Genomic DNA, 21,537 nt, shown 5'->3' on the forward strand with positions numbered 1-21,537 from the left:
AGTGATCACCTTCCAGCTTTTTGTCTTATCCCCTCTTTGTGTGGTAAACGTAGTCATGTACCAAAGAAGATCATCCGCAGGATAAATGATCAGTCATTGAAACTCTTTTACGTTCTGGTTGCTACCGTTGATTGGGCATGCGTATTAAAAGAAGACGACCCTAGTAAGGCGTACAATATTTTTCTTGATAAACTTATTGCATGCTACAATCAAGCATTTCCAACGGAACTGAGTAGGCCAAGATGTAAAAGAATACGGAAGCCCTGGATTAACAACTCCTTATTAAAGAAAATAACAAAAAAGAACCGTTTGTTCCATATGTTTTTAAAAACGCGAGGAGAAGACGCCCTAATCACTTTCAAACAGTATAGAAATAAACTGAGCAGTGAAATTAAAAATGCTAAGGTAGAATATTATGAACAGGTTTTTGCCAAAATAGGTAAGGATCCTAGGAAAATATGGAATGAAGTAAAAAATCTAACTGGGAAGAAAGAACAATGTACCGTACTAAAAATAGTCACACCTACAGGCACACTAACCGGTCTTGAAGCGGCCACCGCCCTTAACGCCTATTTTGCCATGAGCGCAGTGTACGAGCAGGAAAATGATGAAGAGCATAACTTGGTTGATAACAGCGTTACGATAGTGAACTCTATGGTTCTCGCACCAGTAACTCCTCACGAAATCAACAAACTTATCAATGGGATTAGAAATGATGTTGCTTCTGGTTCTGATGAAATTAAAGCAATGCCAATTAAACATGTGTCTGAAATCCTATCCCCCATCCTAGCAGACATAATAAATAAAATGTTTGAGACTGGAATCTTCCCTGACTCACTCAAGATAGCCCGCATCTGTCCTATTCACAAGGGTGGTGCTGAAGGAGACATAAGCAACTATAGGCCAATCTCGGTCCTGCCTGTTCTATCGAAAGTATTTGAAGGGGCCATAAATATAAGACTAGAAAAATTCTTTGCGAAATATGGGGTAATAAGTGACATGCAGTTCGGATTTCAAAAAGGAAAATCTACCGAGGACGCACTTCTCAGTATCAAGCATGATATTATACATAACTTTGAGCACAGGCTTTACACGCTAGGACTGTTTGTAGATCTACGAAAAGCTTTTGACTCAGTGTGTCATGATGTGCTATTAATTAAACTAAAAAGATACGGTGTTCGCGGCGTCGTCCTTAAACTGATAGAGAGTTACTTAAGCAATAGGCTTCAATATGTAAGTGTCCACCAAGGAACGACTACAAAAATAGTAATTAAACAAGGTGTTCCTCAAGGCTCCATTCTTGGACCGCTATTATTCTTAGTCTATATTAATGATCTCTGTAGCATCTATAATTCCCCTAAACTAATAATGTACGCAGATGACACGAATATTTTCTTCACTGCACGTACCCTTACAGAGCTTCAGGAGATTGTTAATAAGTATATGGAGTCACTTTCTGACTGGTTACATGCCAACAGGTTACAGTTGAATACTAATAAAACCAAATATATTATATTCGCTCCGATTAACAAACCAATGAAGAATGATATTCATATTACCTTTCGGGGCACTCCGTTAAAACAAGAGGTGAAGCAAAAATTTCTGGGAGTATGGTTCCAAGAAAATTTGTCTTGGAACACCCACATTGATAATCTTGCTTTGGAGCTCAGTAGATCGCTCGGCTGCTTGTATAGAATAAGCTCACTTATACCTTTGTGGCTTAAAGTTTCTCTTTATTATACTCTCTTTTATTCCAGACTTTCCTGCTGTATTTTGGTTTGGGGTACAACCTCTAGTAGAAACTACCTCCGAATACTAAAGTTTCAGAAGCGTGTACTTCGCCTACTCGAAAGATATGCAGGACACCCACAAGACTTGCCAACAGGTCCACTGTTTGTAAAGTATTCTCTGCTAAGAGCTGATGAAATTTATTGCTTCAAGTTATTGCAGTATGTACAAAAACATAAACTACATGCATTTAGCAATCCCGCTGAAACACACACGCTCGCCCTTCGAAGGCAAGAGCGCAGAAAGCCTCGAACACGCACGAATTATGGAAAACAACATTTAAATTACCAAATTCCGGTGCTTCTAAATAAACTTCCAGATGATGTCGACCTCAACAAATCGATTAAGAAAAAAACATTCAAAACAATGGTTATCGAGAAAGAAATTCGCTACCAGTGACATCTCATTTAAAACCATATGTAGCGTTTGTCTGTAAAACAGTGCTCTTTTACTGTGTGTTGGATGTCGCCTTTTTTCTCTTTTTTCATATGTTCGCTACGATGATTGACATTTTGCATTTGCGTTCATATGTTTTTTTTTTTTTTTTTTTTTCCCCGTTCTGTCACATCTATGACAAGAAATCTGTTTTATATATTTGTGTGCAGTGATATGAACTAGATCCTCTATGACATAGAACTGTGTAGAGTGTAACTACAAATGTGTGTGCTGTTTTTCTCAAATCTCTTTTGTAATATTGTCGAAACTGTATGCGGAGGGAGGGCCTCGTCAGGCTAGTAGCCTTTAGCTCTCCCTTCGCTTTTTCCTTGTATTGGAAAGAAACCAATAAACAAACAAACAAACAAACAAACAAAATCACGATCTGATTATGAGGCACGCTGCAGTGGGGGACTCCGGAGATTCGGACCACCTGGGGTTCTTTAACGTGCTCCTAAATCTAAGTACACGGGTGTTTTCGCATTTTGGCCGCATCGAAGTGCGGCCGCGGTAGACAGGATTCGATGCCGCAACCTCGTGCTTAGCAGCCCAGCACAAAGCCACTAAGCAACCACGGCGGGTCCTACTCCTGTTCTAATGAAAGGGCAGTGTTCTACCACAAATGTTCCTATACACTGTTATACAATTGAGATACCTTTATACGTGTAACATATGGTGGTGGTGCTTGAGCGCGGCAAGCATGGCGTTTATGCAAAGAAGTTCCTCGGCGACGCAGACAGACATTAACGCGAATAACGTAGATATAGGAATACGAGTGAATGGATTCGTTATTTATTTATTTATTTATTTATTTATTTATTTATTTATTTATTTATTTATTTATTTATTTATTTATTTATTTATTTATTAGAGCTTCGGGGGAAGTTGTCTAAAGGGCAGATTTAGAGTCAGTCACATTTTAACTTGTTATTTAGTCTTCTGAAACGCACGTTATTAGCGGCAAAGTGTGTCCGCCTTGTCCAGGAACCTATATGTGCAAGAACTAAGGTGATATACTTTCTATTAAAAAAAATTGCAATGTCTAGAAGTAAGACACACCTTGTATATATGAAAGGGAAAAATGGTCACCCACTTGAATGTAGCACGAAGCTACAAAGGAAACAAGTACGGGTTTCTCAGAAAGAACTCTTCGCAGTTAACGAAAAATTCGTCCTGGTCCTGGATTAGGAGCGGGACGAAATTTTTCTCATCTGCAAAGAGCTCTTTCTGAGAAACCCGTACGGGTTTCCTTTGTAGCTTCGTGCTACATTCGGTTGGATGACATGTTTTGTTTTTTTTTTTCCTTTTCATGATACTTCCTCCACCTTGCGAGATTCCGCGGAACTGATTTGCCACCCTGTATGTATCCATATAATGTATTGCACACATGACCAACAGCGGCCAAACAAGAGACATATCTAAGAGGGAGCTTTAGCTCGAGTGCTCCTATCTAAATACATGCAAAAGGAGAATTTGTTTTTCTCGGCAACCACTGCACTAAATTTTATAAGGCTTGTTGCATTTAGAAGAAAAACTTACACTCCAGTGACTGTTGGTTTCTAATTTTTTATTTAAATTGTGAATTTTTTATTAAAAATTGGCGAAAATCGCAAATTTTCAGAAAGCCATACGGTCAAGTTTACAACTGTGTAACTCAGCAATAAAAAATGATATCACAATTCTGGGAACTGCGTGTAATAGTAAATCTGAAGCGGGCAAAATTGGTACGTTAAACATGAATCTCAAGAAATTTGGTAATATGAAAATACAGCTTTTGCAGACCCCTTGTACACAACGTAACGAATTCACGTAAGCTATAAATTGACATATAGAATTTATCCGATTTGAATGATCTAATGGGTGTCGTTTACAGAACCGCGATATATTTCTTGATGCAAAGCTATTAGTTTGTAAACTTTCTGCTTCCATTTTTCTGAAACTTTCAAATTTTGAAAATCCTTTTTGTAACATTCAGGCCTTAAATCGAAATTCCGCTTCCAACAGTCACTAGAATTTAACTTTCTCTCTGAAATTCAACAAATTTCATTAAAATCGGTCCAGGGGTCATCTCAGAAAAGCGTTTTTTTTTTCGTTTTACATGTATTTGAATAGGCCGCGTCGGAGTTCGGCCCGAGCTAAAGCTTCCTCTTAAGGTCAACGTTTCGACAAGGGACTCACCCTGAAGAAGGGAAGGCCCCGTGTCGGAAAGATGGCTTCTGAGAACTTTGATGTTGTAGCACTGTTCGTCATCTTATATGTGCATCTTCCTGCAAACCTCCGTCTTGTTTGTGTATATTTCATATCAAGCATGCGCATATAACATACTACATATATGTAAAATGTATTTATACGACATATGTATATAATGTATAATCTTCTGCATAAAAATAGAAAAAAATAAGAGATGAAAGCCAGATAACGGTTCAAACAACGCTTTAAAAAAAAAAATCCGGAGAGCAGTGCGAACGAAACAGACTTAATTTAGAAAGGGCCAGAATAGGAGTAGAAATTAAACACTCATATGAAGCCTTTCTTCTCTTCCTCATTTATCTCGCCCTCTCACACGCTCTAATGTCACGCATACATTTCCCTTTTGTAGTTCACGAAAAAAAAAACATGATAGTGCTCTGTAAGGTAAATGGCTGCTGACACGCTCTGCCGTCAAACACCGGTTGCCGGCGGCGGCTGACATCCTCGATCGACAGCCATCGAGAGCCCTGCACACTCCCGCCAAACAGCGCCTCCCTGCAGGTGGGGGAACAGCCGGGCCGCCCGTGCAGCCTCGTCGCGGCTGATGGTGCGTTTAGGTGCCCAGCCTCACGTGGTGATACGATAAATGTGGCACTGTTTCACACACCAGCACTCCGAATAACGTTGTAACTTCGCTTGAGCTTCTTCAGGAGGACGGCGTTCGTTTTACTCCTTCCAACCAGAGGTGTAGATCGCGCATCACAGCAATAAAATCTTGGACGCACCTATATAGTTGAAATGTCCCTCGACTCGTCTTATTTGGAAGCTGAATGAGCCATTCCAGTTCCCGCCATGAATTTATTCACAGTCCACTTCTCTTTTCACATCGCACCGAGCATTCGTATAAGGTTCGTGTAGCACCAAAAAAAAGAAAAGTCTCATTTACTCATTTTTACCTCACAGTTCGCACAAGTGTGCCCCCTTCTATGTGAAGATGCATCAATTTAAAACATTCCGTTTTTTTTTTTTTTTTTTTTTTACAAACAAGCTGATATTGTTTAAGTAGGCAAAATTTGTATGTGCTGTCAATTAATCCCCTCGTATGATATTTCATTATTTATAATCACGTGGCTACGAAATCCCATCTGCCATAGTAATCAACACATAAGTAGGTAGTAAGTAATATTCGCGTATCATCGCTAACTTTCTCGGTATGACTAACCAAACTGATCATCAGTATATGACAAGGATGGTAGTGACATTTCACGAGGGCATTTTAACAATGTACGAAATGTGTTCTCGAAAGGTAAGTGAAAAAAAGAAAGGAAGCTGGCGACGCGTAAATAGCGCGTTCATGTCGACGAATGTTTTCCAACAAGTTCCACAACTTTGTAGTTCGAGAGTTGTCTCATGGTCCAAGGTATAGAGCTGCATGAAGAAAGTTCGAAATTTCTGCTTCCAAGGGGGAGGTCATGTGAACACGTCCGTATTCGGTTTCACCAAATCTGTACAGTGCAGCGAAAGCGACAGGTGATGCCTGCCAACCAAAAAAGAACCAGAAAATGTGTACCTCCAGTGTCCCCCTCTGTTCACGATCGGTGCAGAAACCACTGAACGGAAGCTTCACGGAAGACTCAATCGCCTCACAAGGGGCAAGCCCCCTTCCCTTCTCAAACGCACCGCCGGCTACCGTTACTGATTGGCCTACACAAGCCCCAGCCTTGGCTGTATTGCGCGGAGGTTGCGAGGCGGGAGTATGGGACTTTCATGCTCTTCGATCGCCCGACGAGTTCACCAACACCATCGGCTCACTGGTCTCTGCTTTCATTTTTCCAACGTCGGGGTACCCTTAACGACGACCTCAGGCCTCAAACACCGACCGCCAAAGATTAAGTAGCTGATCAACGTAGAAAAGAAATAGTAAGCCCTCAAGAAAAGTGTTTTTCAGCGTTTACCTCTCGGGCACCTATCTCCGGGTGTAAGCCAGATCCGCTTTTAACCTTTGCCACAGCACCGCCATGGATCACCACTTTTTCTTTGCCCTTCACGGGGATTACTTCAGATTAAGACGCGACTTGGTGTACTTAATCCATCAGAAAGAAATGTCGGAGCGCTGCCTTTTCTTTTTTTTTTTTTTTTGTTCGTCCACTGGTCTGGCGACTTAACCGCCACGAACCGGGTGACGTTGACAGAAAAGCTTGAGCTGAAAGCAAACAAGACGACATCTCTCTGCGGCAGGGTTAAGTAGGGCTGCACAACTTATGCCAAGAAATTGAAGTAGTCTCTTTTGAAAAGAGGGAGGAGAAGAATGAACAGAGTGTAGTCAACACGGCGTTTTATCTTCGCGTTGTGTCTCCGGACGCGACCACAAAGGGACCATAAAGTTCTTGCGCGCTTTCAGAAAAGAGTTCCGAAGATATCTTTTTGTCCTTCCATCGTGTCCAATTTAGCTTTTGGTTCGATCTCTTATGAAGTATGTTTGGCGTTTTAAATACTACCCCTACCTTCTTTTACTCATTTGATGGATTTTGGCAATGTGTTCTGAAGAAAAAAAAGGAGGCGGGCGCGGGATGCGGATAGAAACAGAATTCGTGTGCTAACATCTCTTTCCTATCACGTCCATAGAGAAAGAGCTATTGCGCAGCAAAAGTGCGGAGGAAGGTATATCAAATATTGTCAGCTGCGGCTTGCGCAAACGTTTGCAGTTTCTTGCGGTTAGTGGTCAATAGATGAACGGTGTTAGCGATATGAAGACCAAGTTGGTCAACACAAAAGCGTTGCCCTGCCGAGCGAGTATTCCAGGTCGGAGGACAAGGTATATGAGACATTTGCCGTGCACAGTGAAGTTTGCGGTCTTTATTTGCTTGTTGTGGGTGTTTCTGTTGTTTATTATTGTAGAATCTGCTGCGGCACCGACGATGCTTTCGAATGTCTTACGTGACTGGGACACTGCTTGTTTCAATACGTGCTGTGACCTGCAAATGACAAAGTTCCTTCGAACAAAGTTTGATTATTGCTTTGGTTTTCTTCGCGCACTTACACCCACCATATTTGTTTTAACGTACTCGAGAGGGAAAAATGAACAGCGAGCGGAACAGCCTAAGCACGAACACAAAAATGCGAAAATTTATTCGGTCACATTTGCCATGAAAGTGCAACCTTCGTTTCACGTCACCAAATCCTTTCGTTCACAAAACAATTTAAGGTTGTCGCGAGGCGGGCGACATAACTGTTGCCAAAATATCTAATATTGTAATAAATAAATCGTTCAATGAATAAACATAGTTGTAGAGTTAATGTTGGCCGCCTGCTATTATTTAACGTGCGCCTAAAGTTAAGAGCACAAGCGTTTTCTGCATTCCACCGGGATCGAACCTGCAACCTAGAGCTCAGCACCGCAACCCCGTAGCCTTTTGTCTACCACGGGGGGACGATCGTAAAAGCTTGCACTTCTGCAGTTGCCGGGCAGCACGATCTATCGTAGCCGCGAGTACATATTTGCGAAGGAGAGAGAAATGAGCTTAATAGCAGCTTGTCAGGCCTGCTACACGCAGTGTTTAATTGCTGCTTCAGATGGGGGGGGGGGGGGGGAGGCATTCCGAATGACGTGAATAGGATAATCAAATAAGCAAAACTAATAAAATGATGTGAAAATAAGAAAAACAAAAGACTAACAAAACAAGCGAATCGCAGGTTACTAACGAGAGCTCAAAGAAAGCCTATAACTCCGGAATGGCGTAAATATTATAGCAGAGAATTCTTGGCTGGGATGGGTTTCGCCTTCACTTTTGTCCCCCGGTTCTAAAGGAAAAAAATTAATTCTCGGGTATTGCGTGCCAAAACCACGATCTGATTATGAGGCGCGTCTTAGTGGGGGCCCTCAATCACTGTAGTCTGTATTTGTCCCGGCACATCAAGTGCATTGTTTCCTGATAACGTGCCTGCTAGTACGCCTATGTTCACGCCCGAAGCCCAGAATGGCCCGCAGTTCTAAGCTCCAGTCGGGCTGCAAGTGTAGTGCTGCCTTCAGATATTGCCTCTCTCACAAGTAACGGCAGCAGTCACGTAGAGCCTGCTGTAAGCTTTCAGGAACGCCATAAACAGAGCACATTCTCGGCCCGTGAGAAAGCACCAGCCGTTCGTTGCAGGCTTCGAAAGCGCTGCTGGTTTTGCGAAAGTCTAGAAGCCCTAATTTTTGTGCCGTGCCTTACAAAAAAATGGTAAGTAGTTCTTTTTTTCAATAAACTGTACCCAAGGATATGTAGACGCCTGTAGGTGCCGCCGGCTACTACTCATTTCTGAGATGGCAATTCTTCTCAAAAAGACAATGCTATTGTCAATGTCATTGTAAGTAGAGCGACGTTATTTCTAAAGTCTACGTACAAAACCAGTATATTCCGGTTTTCACAAAGGTACAATAAAAGTTCCTCTTGATTGTCATGCATACACTAATACTAACAGTCGCGAGTACAGACAAAATATCCACGGAAGCATAAAAACATAAAAAAACAATAACATGAGCAATTCGAAGAGCGTTTCCAAGAGAACACAAAAAACAAGAGCAAGATTAACAAGAAAAAGAAAAGTATGATTGCTACCAAGGCTTATTGAGATAGAAAAGAACATAAAGTGTTACTAAATGTCTGAATATCTTCAGCGTGTAGTGCGTGTCTGTGGGTCTATGCGTTGTTGTTGATTTTGTGTAATCCCTGTACATACCATCATTACCACCCTGCACCTCAAGTAGCGTGCCAGACATCAGCGAGGCTAATATCACCAGCTTCTGATTTATATAAGCAAATCTCTGTCGTCCAAAGCAACAGCTGTGCTTTCGCTTAGCTGAAGGAGAAATGCCATCTTGTAAAAAATTATGAAAAAAAAAAGCACATCACGAGCATGTTCCCCCGCTTTCCACACCAGCAATTTTCGTGTGGAAACAACTAATTCTACCGCGATTTCGTTACGAGAAATGGGGACTGCTTACCTCGCTTCGGATGTTGCACACAGACGCACGTTGCATAACGGCCTCTCGCCGTCACACTTTTCGTTGGACACAACATGGAGACACGAACCCGCGAGCACTCTCGTTCACCCTCCTCTCCAGGTCTTCTTTCTCGTTCCTGTCGAAGTGATAAAGAGCACGAAATAAAAATCGAGAGCTAAGTGCGAGCCCGCACTTATCACCATCCTCGTGCGAGATGGAAAAGCAGCGCAAACGCACCTGGCGCAACAAAACTCCAAGTGCCCTTCGCCAGCCGTTCTCTTTTGCATCAATTTCGACGTTTCGGGAGCGCTGGAGAAAAGAAGGGTGAAGCCTATTTTCATTTTGTTAATGTCCCTTTGCGCATTCTTCCGTGCCGCGGTTCGCAATCTTTTGTTCTGTTTTCGTTCGCGATAACAGGCCAGTAAACGAAGTCGTAAAGAATACCCCTTTATCGATGCCATTTCACTCGCAGTGTCTGTATGTCGCAATGTGCAAACGCCAAAAGTTTTGAGCAAAAATGGCTCAAATAGAAACTCTCGCTGGAAGCCGCGACCATTGAGACCGACAAGAGAATACACAATGGCGCTTTTCATGCGATGCGATAAACGAGCGAAAACTTTCGACCTCTTGCACAACGTCAAGGTCACGGCAATGATTTCCTCGGGTATGCAAATATGACTAAGAATGTCGGAAACGTTTGCGTAGTTCAGAAATGATAAGACATCCGTTTTCATTGTGCCTCGCGGGAAATGCTGCGAAAACAAAAATAAAGAGACTATGTATGTCATTGAGCCCCAAGGTAACGCCCGTAAGTGCAGTCTGCGCTTTTCTGCGAGTGATCTTACTGTGCGCTGCCTGAGTAATATTTTCCATCATTAATTATTATATTAGCCTAACTTTGGTCCTCAACGTCAGGCTTCTCTATTTCCTTGGCAAGCCATTGATATACTCGGCCCAACTCCTAACGGCTTGTTCGTTGTGAAAATTCTTCAAAATCCATCTCCTAAACCGCCGCAAGCCACCGGTGTTAACATGCAATTCCTCGCTTTGAAATTCACAGATTATCATTTTCTCAATAGCTTTCCCAAAACGTGCGTATCTCAGCCGACCATCATAACCATTAACTGAACATTGACGTGTTTGCTTTTTCCAGCTTAAACACTCTAAAAGGCGAAGCTTACGAAATTCTGATATTTATACTTTGTTTCCAAATGAAATAGTGATCTTTATTGTGATAGTGTGATGTAGCCTAAATAAAATTTCTATGTCCTCGGTCACTGTATTCTGGCATTTTTTTTTCGTAAGTACAAAAATATTGTGAAAATGGGTTCAACATTTCGCTGACCAGAATATCTCCAAGATTTAAATCTGCTTGAATATGCAAATTGGAATTGAACCAGAAGGCGAGAAACTGATGCATTGCGACGCTTCGCATAAGTTTAAGACAATCATTCCTAAATTGATCTATAATAAAGATAATGTAATGTGCTCAAATGATTATAACAGGAAAATGTGCACCGGATAGTGTGTATAAGTAGTTAACGCTTAAGGTCCTTCGACCTTATGTTTGGGCGTTACACAGACGCAAGCACTCAGGTTAACGCATTAGCAGTACCTCGCGTGGCTTAACGAAGTGTTGTAGACTGCGCAGTCGTCGCACAGCTTATCTTCAGCTAATACGTAAAGCGCCGAGCCATGGTCGTCAGCCCCATTGGCTAAACTTGCGAAAGCACAGCCGCCGTCAGACAAACGCCAAACTATGAAGACACGTCTATAGCAGCTTAACTTTGTCAGCCATTGGATGCAAGAACCAAAGACCGAATGCTTTGGAAAGAAGTCGCATTAAGTAAGTGCATTCAAGGCTCCTCAGCCAGAAATCTCAAACCCCATCCGCAGGAGATGCAAAAAGGCCCTTTAGGCGTGTTCTGGCTAAGCATGACAGTGACTGTGCAGCGCGCTGTAAAACCTGAACAGTTCGCTTTAGGCATTTTCCTTGAGCGAAGCTACTGACCGCTCGATAAACAAAAAAGATTTCGCAAGCGGATTAGCCTTTAAGCAGATAAGCAGAAACACGTGTTCCTAAACTTTGCCCTCACAGACCTTTTCTACTTCTTTCGAATAGTAATAGTAATAGTATTCTTACGAATACCGGGTCACTGCGGAATTTCGGGAAACGACAGTGCGGATGACGCTGCCCGGTCGGCCCATGGTGGTGCCCAGATAATACCCATACCGCTGTCAAGAACAGATACAGAAGGGTTGAAATCTGGGCCAGTCGGTACATACTTGAACGAAAAAACCAGTCAAAAACACAAAGGAGAAGAGGAGAGGTTCACACCACAACGACTGGACTATCAACTGAGGTTTATTAGAATCGGTGTAGTCCCAGCAAGCCCAGCAGAGCATGCGCAACTGCATCATCACTAATCACATAGCATGAAAAGACAAGAAACGCTTCTATCGTGACCGACCTAGAAATTCAAATTCTTTTTCAAGTAAGCGCACCGAGGTTGTACAAACGCAGTCATCACCTAATAAACTGATGTAGTACGCTTCCAAGATTTCTCGCTCTTCTTTGCCCTTGCTCCTACCAAGAATCGTCACATTGCTGAACAAAGGGTAACAACCACACTCATTGCAATGGCGAGGCAAGTTTGCACCGTTATCTGCTCTGCTGGCCTTGCTGGGACTACACCGATTCTAATAAACCTCAGTTGATAGTCCAGTCGTTGTGGTGTGAACCTCTCCTCTTGTCCTTTGTGTTTTTGACGGGTTTTTTCGTTCAACAGATGCAGCCACAAGTCTTCGCTCCCTCGCACGCGAGCTTACGCTAACTCTGTGGAACACCATTGAATTCACGAACACACGTCTTCACAGATTGGATCCAAGTTTGCAACTCCGTCTTCCAACAGGGTTGCCACGAGCGGAAGCAACACTTCTGTGCCGCCTATGGCTCGGCGTGGCATTCACGAACTCCTATTCATTCCGCATTGGAATGGCCGACAGCCCTACTTGCGACACCTGCGGCTGCGAGGAGACGATTGTGCACCTCCTTTGTGACTGTCCCTGTTACAAAGTGCCTAGAACAGTGCTCGTGACCGCGCTCGAAAAACTGGACAATCGCCCCTTTACAGAGGAAAAAGCTCTAGGACACTGGTCCAGACGGACTTCGGCACTCAAGGCCTTAAGGGCTTTGCTGAAGTTTTTAAGGACATGCGAATTGTGCGACCGTCTTTGAGTGTTGTAGCGCGAAGTATCGCGTTCCTGGGTGAATTTTCCGGTTTCGTTTTTTTTTCTCCCTCTTCTTCTTTCTTCTTTTATTCCCATTACTCCTTTCCCCGGCACATGGTAGCCAGCCGGTACTTACACTGGCTAACGTCCCTGTCTTTCCTCCCCTTTGTCTCCTCCTCCTCCTCCTTACGAATAGTACTGTGAGTGGTGTGAACGACCGATTTACGTGACCTTGTGAATAATTCACGAAGATGGACTTCTCTTGCACGTGCTTATAGCCTGTGGCTGTGTTTTTATTAGGTATGTTTGGCAACGATGTCAGGACAGCTCTCGGTGGCAGTGTCTCCCCATGCATCTGAAAGCTTCCCCGTCTAATTTAGTCTCGCGCAGTTCGAACGTAAGCTTCTCATATCCAACCACAGAAGGGAGGTAGCAAGATTGGACATGGCTGCTATGTCAGTACACGAAGTAAAAAGACGGTTGGCCTCCACAAGTTGTAATCGTGCCGAGGTGCGCTTAGGCCAGCACTGGCATATAAATTGTGGGCAGATACCCTCACTCACCGCCGCACTCAAAAAGTTAGACCACCGAAGTTAGACCACTTTTTAAAGCGAAGCTTTCTTTGCCTCATCCTTCGATTTTTCCACTGCTGCTGCTGCTATCTTGCACGCAGTCTCAGGTGATTCAAAGCATGCATATACATGGGAGAAACGTGGCAGAGAGCAAAGGCCGCGCGAGGAACTCGTTTGGACCTTACCATCGCGTCGAACGTGCACAATGCCCTAGACGCCGTCACATTAGCCTCTTGACAGCTTTTCTGTGTGACTCGCCGCGAAAGCATTGCAGAAACTGCAGCGCTTACCCTTCTATTAACGTGCAAGTCCTGAGGAGAGGTAAATAGAATGTCAGCGAGGGTGCAAGGAGATGGGCGAGGCAGATAATGGGTAGAAACGGCGCAGTCGCGAAACGAGTGCATCATAGCCTTACCACTCTTCGCTCGCAGTTCCTATACAAGGGGGGAATGTCGGGACAGCGAAAAGGTGACGTTACGGAAACGAAGATAAGTTAACGCTACTATTATAGACACAACAACGGTTGCGGGCAAACCGAAGGAAGGGTACTGTACGTTTCTGCTATTTCTGGAAAATAAACGCCATACAAGCTCGTCAAGTGGACAACTGACACAAGGCGTGCAGAAGCAAAGCCCTATTAAACACCGTAGGGTCTAGGCGACAAACGGAAGCGGCCGCACGTCAAATCAACACTTCTGTGCCCGCCGCGGTGGCTTGACGGCTATGGCATTGCTCGAGGTCGCGGGTTCGATCGCCGCCGCGGGATCCCGATTTCGACGGGAGCGAAATACAAAATCGGTGCGACACTTATATTTAGGTACACATTAAAGAACATCATATCATTAAAGAACACCAGGGCATCAAGATTAATCCGTAGTCCGCCACTACGGCGTGCGCCATAATTCGAATGTTGTTTTGGCACGTAGAGCCCCATAATTCTGCCAACAGTTCTGCCGCGATGCGATGTGTCTTGTGAAGCAATGAAAATGCTCGACCCTCCCATAGGTTATATATAATGGCGCGCAACAACGCCTCAAGAAAACACGTCTCGCTGTGCTCTGAGTACTACGCAAACAAACAGCAGTGGTGCACGCAAGGTAACATTTGCCACCAACTCATTACTCTTGTATTGCACCAAGCGCTGAAGAAATTAAGCTTTTGCACTCAACATCACCGCTAATTATCGTCAATCAAAGCAAACAACACAAAAAGCTTCGCTTACATTGATTCCCACAGTGCGTGAGATCCCCATAATTCTTCTTTTGTTCTTCATCTCTCGTCCCCTTCTTTCTAACCCCATTTCCATCACTCTGCACAGAATAGCAAACTGACAACTGGCATCTGGTTGACCTCCCTGCCTTTCCGATGCAGCTGCGAACACGATGCAGCTGCGAACCGTAAAAGCAAGACGGCCAATAAAAGAAATGCCATGACAATGACGAATGCAGTTCCAAACACTGACAAATCTCTCGGAAGGTTAGGCTACTTAACACTATATTAAACACGCTCTCGAATTCCACCCCTGTTTGCCCAGAGTAACAGTTTTATGCGCTAGCATTAAGCGTGTCAAAGTGGAAAAAGCGTACGTGTTTGAAGTGTAGGAAGGTGGTAACGTGGTAGAGGTAGAGAGTGGACAGGAGAACCTAGAAAAGCACGTATGTGTGCATGCGTTGTGTTTATGTGTATATGTAAGCATATATACGTATATATGGTACAACTGATGGTGTTCTGCTCCGGACCACCGTCAGTTGCACTTCGCTCCTAAACGAAACAGGACGTTTGTCGAGTGAGTCCCTGAACAGCACTTTGTAACGTACTGAACTCGGCGGTTTAAACCATAGATTCGAGACTTCAAAAAGGTTCGACGGAATGCTAACCCATATCTCTCGCTAAATCGCTACTGAAGTTTCCAAGTCATCGAATGTAGTCCGTCATGCTACCGTTAATTATAGGTCCGAATCGGAGCCGTCATGTGTTTATCTTTTATCCCACTCTCATTCTCTTTCTTTATATTACGAGTATCGCGAATCACGCTACGAACTTCATAGCTGCTTACCATTACCAGGACATGTAATGAGGAGGGAAGATAACCGATGGTCATTAAGGGTTACGAACTGGATTCCAAGGGAAGGGAAGCGTAGCAGGGGACGGCAGAAAGTTAGGTGGGCGGATGAGATTAAGAAGTTTGCAGGGACAACATGGCCACAATTAGTACGTGACCGGGGTAGTTGGAGAAGTATGGGAGAGGCCTTTGCCCTGTAGTGGGCGTAACCAGGCTGACGATGATGATGATGATGATGATGATGATGATGATGATGATGATGATGATGATGATGATGATGATGATGATGATGATGATTAGCACCTGCGGCTGCTGTCTTCTTTCGTGGCAGTATATTCGCGCGAGTCATTTATTTGTGAAGGAACCAACGTCACCAGTGCGTAACCATTTCTGTACGAAATTTCTAGGCGCTGCTTTGACCGAGAATGGAGCAGTTCCTCGCGAGATGCTAGTGCGAAAAGCCGGAATAAACGCGAGAGGCGCGTAGGATATCGCGTCGCATGTGGCAGGTCCCATCATTAATCTTGGGTATCCAGCATGCCAGTGTCTCAGGTTTCCTTTTACCGAGACGGAGACGAGCTTCTTCATTTTTTTCACCTCTTTGCTAGCGACGAGGCGCCTCTTTCATAACTCAGAGAAGATAAGAGCCTCCCCGTAAAGGTCGTCTTACCCCGCGAGCTATTCAGAAAGGACGGCGCTGCGGCGTCCCCACTGCCATACATTTACCAGCGGAGGTAAAGCTTCTCGTTACCTTTCGAGGCTGCGTTCATTAAAACAGAAAGAGTAGCGCGCAGGTGAAGCGTTCTCAACGTAAATGCCTGCACTTGTGGCCCCTACCTGAATCACAGCAGCACTTTAAAAATGTATGTCGACAGGGACGTCCGAACTACTTGGCATTTAGGGAAGCACTGGACTCGAGTTCGAGCAACACGAAGTCACCTTCTGCAGGGTAAACAATGGGTCACGCAACCCTGATTGAGACTCGGATAGTCAAACGAAAGGCTAATCAAAGTTCCAATGTTTGTTTTGTCCCTTCTGATTTACATCCTTCCCCGTACGCTATATCTCACTTCGCATCAAATCGACGTGACTACTTTGACAACCACCTCTTGCGCAAGCAATGTTCCAAAGGATTCAAGAAAACGAAACACAAGATCTCGGAGCCCAATTTCGGCGCGCCGCTCCTGGAGCAATCAAAACACCGGCCCCCGATCTCGCCACCCTCGTCACGTCGCGATAACTTTGTTCCTCCATCTCCTCTATTAAACGAAACCGAGAGACGAGTCCCGAAGCGGGAGGGAAGGTAGAGGAGAACGAGGCAGGGAGCCCTTCCCTCGTACATGAGTTTCGCTTCCGTTGAGGCACGTGCTTTGGTGACATTAATCTCAGCGCTCTTAACGCGTATTTCGGCTCTCGCTCACGATGCGTGATACTTAGGGGCGAGGGAGGGGTTATACCGTTTCCACTCGACGGGGCTTAATCTACTCCGCACATCTGCCAATGATTTGCATTTCCACTGCTCGGTCCGGCTCAGGTAATGGAGACTGCAATTCGGTTAGCGCGGCTCCTGGAGCCACGTCGCAGGAGCAGTTCGGACATTATCTGCCTACGCGGATCGTCTCACCGTTTCTTGCTGGCTCCCATTTCTTAGCATAGCAGCCGAGCGTTTTGTTTCTGCAGCTCCAACTCTCGTTAGTCTCGCTAATGCCTTCGCGTGCGCGCATGTGCGCAAATATGCATGTCTACGCGAATGCGTGCGTGTTTAGGCGCTCAACTTTGCGCTTAAAGCGCTCTTACATGTTTAAGAAAGCCTTGTGCGTAAAACCTCAGTGACCTGATATCGTTCCGAAAGCTCAAGCAAATAGTCAGCATGGTACTGGCGGATTTGGTGCGGAAATTTCATCTCCAGAAAGTTCAGTGCAGGCTAATTTCGGGTATATTGTATCATCGGCTACAGTCTGTGTGTTTAAAGTGATATTCGATTTCTTAGGCGCTACAGTTTCAGACTATTGACGACTCAAGCCACGCGCGCAACGCCCAACAACTAAACGGTCACATTCAAGCGACGTACCGTTGCTATTGTCTGACTTGCTGCATATGCCTCTGTTTGCGCGCCAATGATTCTTGCAAAGACAATAAATATACATTACGTTGGTGTAAGGTGTTCCTTGAAGACAAGAGAAAAAAGAAGAAAATTGCACGGAAGGAAGAATATGGCACGTATTGGGGAAGCCAACGCACGCTCATAAAATGATAGAATTACCTAAAAAAATTTAAACAGACCGTATTACATATGCATGGATGACCATCGACCATGCCGAGGGCTAAATGTCTCGTGTTTAACCCCTTCACAATGCAGCGCAAGGAGCGCCGGACTTAAAACCAGAAGCACAAAGACGCCGTAGCAACAAAAGCGACAGTGTTCCTTCCAGCCTTTAGCCATAATGGCACGGTTTAGGACACAAAGGAATGAATACAGTAAAATGGAGGCTGTCATTGATGAAGGTTGCACGTCTCACTTCGCTCGCTACTCGCGGCAGCTCTTTAGTGGAATGTACACATGTACAACTAATGTTCAAAACCTTTCTATTCTATCCATTCCTTTTCTCTTGTTTTCCTTTTTCTTTCTCTCACTCTGCTCCCGCTTTATAAGTTCCACCCCAAGACAACGGCGCCCAGCATGCGAGAAAACAACGCGTCCAGCTTCTCAAACTGCCTTGATTGTTCCGCTTTCTTTTATTGAATGTGTGCGTAAAGGAGAGGTTGGCGTCATGGGGGATATCGGCTGCTCATTCTCGCTTAGCCAAACAATACACTTGAAAGTTTAGCGAGTTAAAACTTACAACAAAACAAGAAATAATAATAAAGTAAAGTGTAAATAATAAATCTGAACTTCCGAACGCGTACTTCTCCCAAAGATGAAATGATCACCTCGTATGACACGTCGCATAACAATTTGCCCAGTAAGTGCTGACCGCTTGCGCAATTTCAAGTAAAAATAAAACTATAGCACAGTCGCTTGGAGTTAGCATCTAGCTCAAGTGTCTGCAATACAATATGCAAGAGTTAGTTTACACCGAAAGCTGTGGCAAAATAAAAAACTTTCTAGGCCCACTTCGCAAAAACCTTCAACTGCAACCCAAGAACGATCCCGTTAAATCAGTTCATGATAATAAACTTGATTAAATTGTGTGGATTACTGTTCAAAATACCGAAACTGGGCAGTGGGTTATGGGGACGCCGTAGTGGAGTATTCCACTTTCATTTTAACTACATGGGCTTCTCTAACTTGCACCCAATGCAAACATAAACGAGTGTTTTTGTTAGTGGTTTATCCACGTAATATTGTAAATGCTCGCATGTATTGTGTTACTGGCTTCTCCAAAAAAATAATTAGGTCTTCCCAGATTAAAGAATGATAGCATAACGTGATATGAAAAAAAGAAGCCTTCCTGCAATAAGGAACATTTCGTAAGCAAGCCGAAAAGAGTCGATATAGAAGGAAAAAGAAAGAACCAGTGATCAGAATTGCCCATTAATTCCGCCTCAATCGTAATGCAGCCACAGCTGCCGGGAATCGAACCTGCAACCTTGCGCTCAGCAGCGCGACGCCGTAGCCACTGAGACACGGCGGCGGTAATGCACCTCCGCTTCCAGGCGCTCGGTCCCGCGAGAGCAGGCGCTGCTCTCGCCTCGAGCTGCAACGACGGCGCTGCTTTCGCCTGGGCTGTCGAATCAATAGAGAAACAGCGCGTAGTCGACGCCGCCTCGGAGCCCGGGCGCTTTGGGCAGCGCGTTTTTCGCCTCCAAAGCGTCGCCGATCTCCGAGCGACCCGGTCGCGACGGCGCCAGTGCCAGCGCAGTAGCTCGCGACACCGCCGTAGTAGCTAATCGTCTGCATCGGCCTTTGCGGCGCTGTCGTCTGCTAGCCGATGCCGTCCCGCTTCGGCGTCGTGCGCTAAACGCAGTGCTTACAGTTATGACGATACCGTACAAACCAGCCCTGGTGAAGTGAACTTGAACCAGTCGTGTAAAGCACAGTTGACATCATCTGCCCATGGCAGCGAGTGGCTTAACTCTCCGGCACGACCCGAAGGAAGGAGCTAAAGGAAGGAATTCGTGTGTTGCTTATTTGGCAACGTGCCGCCATTTGAACGAAAGCGTCTAAGGTGAGTGTGGACTTGATACTCAAAGGTAAAAAAATACTCTGGTCACCTAAATATTCGGCATTCCTAAGCCTGAAATTTGTTAATAGATGCGAATAAGGGTGCTTATACAATTTAGAAATAGTTGTTATTTGATGCAAGCATTCCCTCTTTTGGGGTGCCGACTGCGCCTACTACAACAGCGGACGACAGCATTATGTGCAATTCAGCAGCATATTTGCGAGAGTGATTACTGCGGCGCTTCCTCAGCATTTCGTCGCGTATACGCGAAAATGTGGGGCGAATGTTGTAATTTCTGCAGTGAATTAGTAACAAAAGTGTCAGGATGCTAAAAAGAAATCGTTTATCGAGTCTAAATAAAAATTAGCCACACTAATCCATACAGCACTGACATTTTCTGAAAACATGTTCTGTTTACCCACTTGCTATAGTTTACAATTGGTCGTTATTCATAGGGGTCGGAAGTCCGGAGGCTGTCACGAAATAGCCTATACTCGTATGATGTTAGTTTTAGTTTAACGAAAGCTGCCGTGCTTGTTTGTGCAGGTACACTAATGCATTCGCCATGGCCTCTTGCAATCTCGCCCGAATTTGTAAGCGTTTTACACCTGAAGCCCATATCTAGAGGTAAACGATTTGAGTTCTGCCCGGGATATATTGCCCAGAGACAAATGATGTGCACATTACTGGACCAGTTGGACAATCGTCCACCATCATAACTCAAAAGCTTTAGGTCAGGGCTTCCAAAGAATATCCGCGTTGAAGGCCTTACTCGCGCATTAAGGTTCCTGCGGTCTACGGGGCTTTACGATAGACCCTACCGATAGACCCTACCGATAGACCCTATAGGCCGCTCTCTACCGCTCTATAGTGTGCTCGTCTCTCTTTCTCTCTATCTACCCCTTCCACTCTCTTTCTCTTTTTATACCCCGTCACTCTTATCCCCGTGCAGGGTAGCCAACCGGAACTACCTCTGGTTAACCTCCCTGCCTTTGTATGCATCTCTCTCTCTCTCTCTCTCTGAGTTCTGCGACATATATTTTTTTTTCTTTTCCATCAGGGTCATCACGTTGCTGGTTACATCAACAGCTCCACTTCTGTTTTAAGAAACACAGTGGCGTACTAAATATTTTGTTATTCTGGGCACCATAAATTGACCATAAATCCCAACTGCAGCGCTGCCTTCCAAAGTCGTGCAGACCTTTATTTAGAAGTCAACAAAGGAATTTCTGGCCTACCACAGAAAATTTGGTGGCGAGCCACCTGACTTTCCGTCATCAAAACAGAGTCAATTTTGTTGTAGCCACAGCGGTTTTTGACGGAGGCCTTATAAATTATAATTACCGCAAGATCCGTTCTGCATGACGACAGAAACGTTTGTTGCCAGGCCAAGGCATCAGGCTTATGACAGGATTTTGTTTCTTTTGTATTCATAACGCACAGCCATACGTAACTAGCCACTCAATATATATAACTAGGCACTCAACATGCGCAACAATTCAGAGACTGGATTGACACAGCCTACATTAAATACTTCTTGCACAAGTTAGAAAAAGCTGCAAGCGCAGTGTGCTCTTGTGAGAGTGAGAGGGATATAAGGAAGGCAAGGATGTTAACCAGTCAAGACTCCGGTTGGCTACCCGCATCCACGCAATACATTCTGAAAGTTTATGGTTGCGTCAGTTAATAAACAACTGGGAGGGATTTAGGAGACCAACTTATACAACCATCACGCCAATGATAGTTTTGTATGCTACCTTTATTACTCAGGCACTGTAGGTAACGCTACTTTGTGCTTTAATGTGCGTGTAAAATGTGAACTTTTTTTGTTGTTTTACTGACACGAGGAGGGGGGGGGGGGGGTCAGAAAAAGGAGATGTTGGCGCACAGACGTTGTGCATGTAGATCCTTCTGTCTTCAAGAGGGGCTATATTTACAGATACAGTTTTGTACAGCTATGCGCACAGGTTGTGTAGTAGAACAAGTAGAACAGGTGACGCGCACAGTCGAAACAGCACAGCGACATCAGAGAGAAACTTTCGAAGCACCCTGTCCTCAGCAGACTTAATGCCTCTATAAGGCATTATGTGCTTGCATTTCTCCGTGCGT

General features: G+C 44.5%; 1 protein-coding gene and 1 long non-coding RNA gene across 3 annotated transcripts in view; one reads left to right on the forward strand and one right to left on the reverse strand.

The window, feature by feature from the left end:
- The window catches only part of LOC126521341 (uncharacterized), a 328,627-nt gene that overhangs the window by 89,146 nt on the left and 217,944 nt on the right, over positions 1–21,537 (forward strand). Inside the window, exon 1 of one of the 2 annotated variants that reach the window (XM_055065924.2) lies at positions 19,082–19,431. The exons of the other annotated variant lie outside the window; for it this stretch is intronic. The gene's annotated coding sequence lies outside the window, so the exon portion shown is untranslated. Of the gene's footprint in view, positions 1–19,081; positions 19,432–21,537 lie in introns of those variants that run through there. 2 annotated transcript variants of the gene reach the window in all.
- The window catches only part of LOC140218939 (uncharacterized), a 288,927-nt gene that overhangs the window by 83,847 nt on the left and 183,543 nt on the right, over positions 1–21,537 (reverse strand). Inside the window, exon 3 of the long non-coding RNA XR_011895098.1 lies at positions 9,398–9,533. This is a non-coding gene — a long non-coding RNA (uncharacterized lncRNA). The remainder of the gene's footprint in view (positions 1–9,397; positions 9,534–21,537) is intronic.

The sequence above is a fragment of the Dermacentor andersoni genome, chromosome 6, assembly GCF_023375885.2.
Source record: "Dermacentor andersoni chromosome 6, qqDerAnde1_hic_scaffold, whole genome shotgun sequence".
In the NCBI taxonomy this organism is placed as follows: domain Eukaryota; kingdom Metazoa; phylum Arthropoda; class Arachnida; order Ixodida; family Ixodidae; genus Dermacentor; species Dermacentor andersoni.